The sequence below is a fragment of the Podarcis bocagei genome (assembly GCF_964188305.1).
Source record: "Podarcis bocagei genome assembly, chromosome: 7".
NCBI lineage: Eukaryota > Metazoa > Chordata > Lepidosauria > Squamata > Lacertidae > Podarcis > Podarcis bocagei.
Genome location: NC_138132.1, coordinates 93,579,506 through 93,585,505, shown reverse-complemented (window position 1 = coordinate 93,585,505; position 6,000 = coordinate 93,579,506).

The window sequence follows — 6,000 nt, the reverse complement described above, 5'->3', positions numbered from 1 at the left end:
TTGCGACTCTGAGTATATTTCACTGGCGACGAAGGTGGGATCCCGCTGAGCTGACTGCCACACACCGCACCGCAGCACCGCCACCTGCCGCACCGCTGCCTCGCACCGTGTATCCAGGCTTCAGCTCCAGGACACAAGGAACTCAGAATGGCAGCCAACAGCAGCTTCTCGCCATTCAACCCAGCATCTGGAGACTGGGAAGCGTACGCCTCCCATTTCACCTTCCTCCTAGAAGCCAAAGGGGTCACCGATGAAGAAGATGCCAAGAAGAGGGCGATATTCTTCAGCGTCTGCGGAGAGGAGACGTTTGAAATCGCCCGGGCTCTCCTTGCGCCTGAAGACGTCGCTACTGTTCCATACAAAACAATAATGGAACAGCTGAAGGGGCACTTTTCGCCGCAGCCCTCCGTGGTGGCTCGGCGAAATGCCTTCTACGCAAAGCGACAAGCCCCTGGGGAAACCATAACTGGTTTTGTGACCTCTCTCCGCCAAGCCGCCCGGTTCTGCAACTTCTCAGAGCTGGAGAACATAGAATCATAGAATCATAGAATCATAGAATCATAGAGTTGGAAGAGACCACAAGGGCCATCGAGTCCAACCCCCTGCCAAGCAGGAAACACCATCAGAGCACTCCTGACATATGGTTGTCAAGCCTCTGCTTAAAGACCTCCAAAGTAGGAGACTCCACCACACTCCTTGGCAGCAAATTCCACTGTCGAACAGCTCTTACTGTCAGGAAGTTCTTCCTAATGTTTAGGTGGAATCTTCTTTCTTGTAGTTTGGATCCATTGCTCCGTGTCCGCTTCTCTGGAGCAGCAGAAAACAACCTTTCTCCCTCCTCTATGTGACATCCTTTTATATATTTGAACATGGCTATCATATCACCCCTTAACCTCCTCTTCTCCAGGCTAAACATGCCCAGCTCCCTTAGCCGTTCCTCATAAGGCATCGTTTCCAGGCCTTTGACCATTTTGGTTGCCCTCCTCTGGACACGTTCCAGTTTGTCAGTGTCCTTCTTGAATTGTGGTGCCCAGAACTGGACACAGTACTCCAGGTGTGGTCTGACCAGAGCAGAATACAGTGGCACTATTACTTCCCTTGATCTAGATGCTATACTCCTATTGATGCAGCCCAGAATTGCATTGGCTTTTTTAGCTGCCGCGTCACACTGTTGGCTCATGTCAAGTTTGTGGTCAACCAAGACTCCTAGATCCTTTTCACATCTACTGCTCTCAAGCCAGGTGTCACCCATCTTGTATTTGTGCCTCTCATTTTTTTTGCCCAAGTGCAATACTTTACATTTCTCCCTGTTAAAATTCATTTTGTTTGTTTTTGCCCAGTTCTCTAATCTGTCAAGGTCGTTTTGAAGTGTGATCCTGTCCTCTGGGGTGTTAGCCACCCCTCCCAGTTTGGTGTCATCTGCAAATTTGATCAGGATGCCCTTGAGTCCATCATCCAAGTCGTTGATAAAGATGTTGAATAAGACCGGGCCCAAGACAGAACCCTGTGGCACCCCACTAGTCACTCTTCTCCAGGATGAAGAGGAACCATTGATGAGCACCCTTTGGGTTCGGTCAGTCAGCCAGTTACAAATCCACTGAGTGGTAGCAGAGTCAAGACCGCATTTTACCAGCTTCTTTACAAGAATATCATGGGGCACCTTGTCAAATGCCTTACTGAAATCAAGGTAGGCTATATCCACTGAGTTCCCTTCATCTACCAGGCTTGTAATTCTGTCAAAAAATGAGATCAGGTTAGTCTGACATGACTTATTTTTCAGAAATCCATGCTGACTATTGGTGATCACAGCATTCCTTTCTAGGTGCTCACAGACTGTTTGCTTAATGATCTGCTCCAGAATCTTCCCTGCTATTGATGTCAGACTGACTGGGCGGTAATTATTTGGGTCCTCTCTTTTCCCCTTTTTGAAAATAGGGACAACATTTGCCCTCCTCCAGTCTGCCGGGACTTCGCCTGTTCTCCAGGATTTCTCGAAGATGACTGCCAGTGGTTCTGAGATCACATCTGCCAGTTCTTTTAATACTCTTGGATGCAGTTCATCTGGCCCTGGAGACTTGAATACATCTAAACTAGCCAAATATTCTTGTACTGTCTCCTTAGTTATTCTGGGCTGTGTTTCCTTTGCTGAATCATTTGCTCCAAATTCTTCAGGTCGGGCATTGTTTTCTTTATCGGAGAAGACTGAGGCAAAGAAGGCATTGAGGAGTTCAGCCCTTTCTGTGTCCCCTGTTTGCATTTCACCATCTTCTCCTCTGAGTGACCCCACTGTTTCTTTGTTCTTCCTTTTGCTACGAACATACCCATAGAAGCCTTTTTTGTTGTTTTTAACCTCTCTAGCAAGCCTGAGTTCATTCTGTGCTTTAGCTTTTCTGACTTTGTGTCTACACGTGCTGGCTATTTGTTTGAATTCCTCTTTGGTGGTTTCCCCCCTTTTCCATTTTTTGTACACATCCTTTTTTAATCTTAATTCAGTTAAAAGTTCTTTAGATAGCCACCCTGGCTTCTTTAGGCACCTTCCATGTTTCCGTCTCATTGGTATTGCCTGACGTTGTGCTTTTACTATCTCCCTCTTAACAAACTCCCAGCCATCATGAACTCCCTTTCCTTTTAGTATTGCTGTCCATGGGATCTCACCCAGCACTTCCCTAAGTTTTATGAAGTCGGCTTTCTTAAAGTCAAGAAATTGAGTCCTAGTATGCTTGGCTGCTCCTTTCCGCTGTATAGTAAACTTCAGAAGAGCATGATCACTCGCGCCTAATGATCCTTCCACTTCTACCCCACTAACCAGGTCATCAACATTGGTTAGGACCAGATCTAAAATGGCTGTTCCTCTTGTTGCTTCTCCCACTTTCTGGACAATGAAGTTGTCTGCAAGGCCAGTGAGGAATCTGTTTGACCTTATGCTCTTGGCTGAGTTTGACGTCCAACAAATATCCGGGTAATTGAAGTCCCCCATTACTACTATCTCCCTTCCTTTTGCATGCTTGGCCATCTGTTCCAGGAAGGCATCATCTATGTCCTCCGTTTGGCTTGGGGGTCTATAGTAAACTCCCACAATGAGGTCTCTGTTATTCTTCTCTCCCTTAATTTTGACCCAAATGCTCTCACATTGGCTTTGAGGTTCTAAATCTTGGATCTCTTCACAGGTATACACATCCCTGACATATAACGCCACTCCTCCTCCTTTCTTGTCTGGTCTGTTTCTCTGAAATAGATTGTATCCCCCCATTATTACATTCCAATCGTGGGACTTATCCCACCAGGTTTCAGTGATGCCTATTATGTCATATTTAGTTTGCTGTACCAAGAGCTCAAGCTCATCTTGTTTATTTCCCATGCTTTGTGCATTAGTGTACAGACATTGAAGTCCATTAATCATTCCCCCGTGTCTCTTATTTAAGGATTTTTTCCTCCCACCACTAGGTCCGCGTGCTGTTTGCTCCATTTGGTCTATGACATTTGGATGATCATCTTCATTAATTGATAGACTCCTACCTTCAGGAGCACTGTCTCCCTCCCCCACATTAGTCAGTTTAAAGCCCTCCTGATGAGGTTTCTGAGATTTTTGGCAAAAACATTCCTCCCAACCGTTGTGAGGTGCAGCCCATCACTTGCCAGAAGTCCATCTTCAAGAAACTGCAGTCCGTGATCTAAGAATCCAAACCGTTCCTGTTTACACCATTTGCGAAGCCAGCTGTTCACTTCCACTATTTTCCCCTCTCTCCCTGGGCCACGTCGTTCAACTGGGAGGACAGACGAGATGACAATTTGTGCATTTAGTTGCTTCAATTTCCTGCCGAGAGCCTCGTAGTCTCTTTTGATCTTCTGGAGGCTATTGCTTGCAGTGTCATTGGTTCCCACATGAACCAAGAGGAAGGGGTATTTGTCAGTGGGTTTTATGATTCCTTGCAGTCGTTCAGTTACATCTTGGATCTTAGCCCCGGGGAGACAGCACACTTCCCGAGACATCTTGTCAGGCCCACAGATCACTGCTTCTGTTCCCCTCAGTAGGGAATCCCCTATCACCACTACACGCCTCCTCTTGGGTTTGGTCGGGGTTCTTCCGTGAGCTGTCCGTTCCAAGGTCGCCTGCACATTCCCTGAGGACTGACTTTGCTGCTCGTCTTCATATACCTGATCGACTGTAATGAGGGAGAGATCCTCAAATGGAGTCTGCTCTTCGTCTTCCATGCTAGGGGAGAGGACCTCAAAGCGATTGTGTATTTCTAAACAATCAGAGTGAACCCTGGGCCTCCTACTTCTTTGAGTCACGTTTCTCCATATATCTGGCTCCTGTGTTGATGAACTAGCCTCCTTCTCAGGGGAGTCCCCTGTCTCCTCCTTGGTGGGGACGGTGTGCTCTGTTGCTTCCAAGAAGAGCTCCAGCTCTCTAATTCTTTGGAGCGTAGCTACACGTTCCTCCAGTTGCTGGACTTTGTCTTTTAAAAGGGCAATCAACATGCAATTGCTGCAGGTGAAGCTGCCTGCAATCTTTGGCAAGATGGCAAACATTGCGCAGGAATCGCAGGCGACTGCAGCTGTTCCCTCCCCTTCCATCTTGAGATCGTGTTGATGGGGGTGGCTACAGAGGTCCTCCATCATAAAAAGCTTGAAGACAGGACAAATAACTTCGCCCACACAAAAAAAAACCTAGGTCTCCCCCAACAAACGTTTGAGACTAGCTCCCCTAAATCTAAAACATGCTTCGTGACCGCCTTGTCGGTGGCCTGAAGGATGAGAAGCTGCAACGACGCCTCTTCGCTAAGAAGGACCTAACGTTCCAGGTCGCTCTGGAGGCCCTGGCAACGGAAGCTGCCGAGAGGTCGACGCAAGAGGCACGGCCGAGCCTGCCATCCCAACCGAGGGTCCACCACGAAGACCTCACCAACGACTCAGGATCCGACAGGGAGGAGGTGCACCGAGTACAGCAGCGCACTCAAGCAGCGCACAGACCACAGCTGCCTCGACGAGAAGGAGGAAACTGCGCAAGCTGCGGGGAGAGTCACGAGAGGAGGACCTGCCGTTTCCGCAACGCAGAGTGCAGGCAGTGCAGAAAATAGGACACATCGCCCGGGTGTGTCGGGCTCGGCCCACCCGACACCAGGCATCAGATGACCAACCCAAGAGCCCCAGGTCCCGGGGCCCAACGCACCAAGGCAACTCGACGGAGCTCACGGACTGCCAGGTATACCAGTTGCCCCACCCCAACGTAGAAAAAATTTATGTAGAGGTACAAATAGAGGGGGGCCCATGCCGCATGGAGCTTGACACGGGTTCAACTCTATCCATAATCTCGGCAAAGACCTTAAGGAAACTGTGTCCTACTGGGGGTCCCAAACTCAGGCCGGCCCCATTCACCCTACGGGACTTCCAGAAACGTAAGGTCCCCACAATGGGGGTGGGGACCTTCAGGGTGCAATACCGAGGGCGGACGCGGCAACTGGACTTGCTTGTGGTCAAGGACCCCTACATTAGCTTACTAGGATTGGCATGGTTTGGACCGCTGGGGCTAGCCATCACCGGGGTGAACCACACTACCTTACAAGTGGACGTGGACGCCATCTGCAAGGAATTTCCAGGGGTTTTCGATTGGAAATTGGGACAGTATACGGGGCCCCCCATTGCTCTACAGCTTGACCCCACAGTACGACCGGTCAGGCTCAAGGCCCGCCGGGTCCCGTTCGCCCTGAAACCCCGTATAGACGAGGAATTGGACCGACTCGTGGAGCAAGGAGTGCTGGAGCCGGTGCCTAATGCCCCCTGGGAAACCCCAATCGTCACACCTGTCAAGCCTAATGGTTCGGTCCGCATCTGCGCAGACTACAAATGTACCATAAACAAGGCCCTCACGGCCCATGCATACCCAATGCCAGTGGTCAGCCATGTCCTTGCCACCCTGGCTGGGTCGAAAATTTTTGGCAAGCTGGACTTGGCCCAAGCATATCAACAGCTGCCAGTAGATGAGGCCACAGCAGAGGC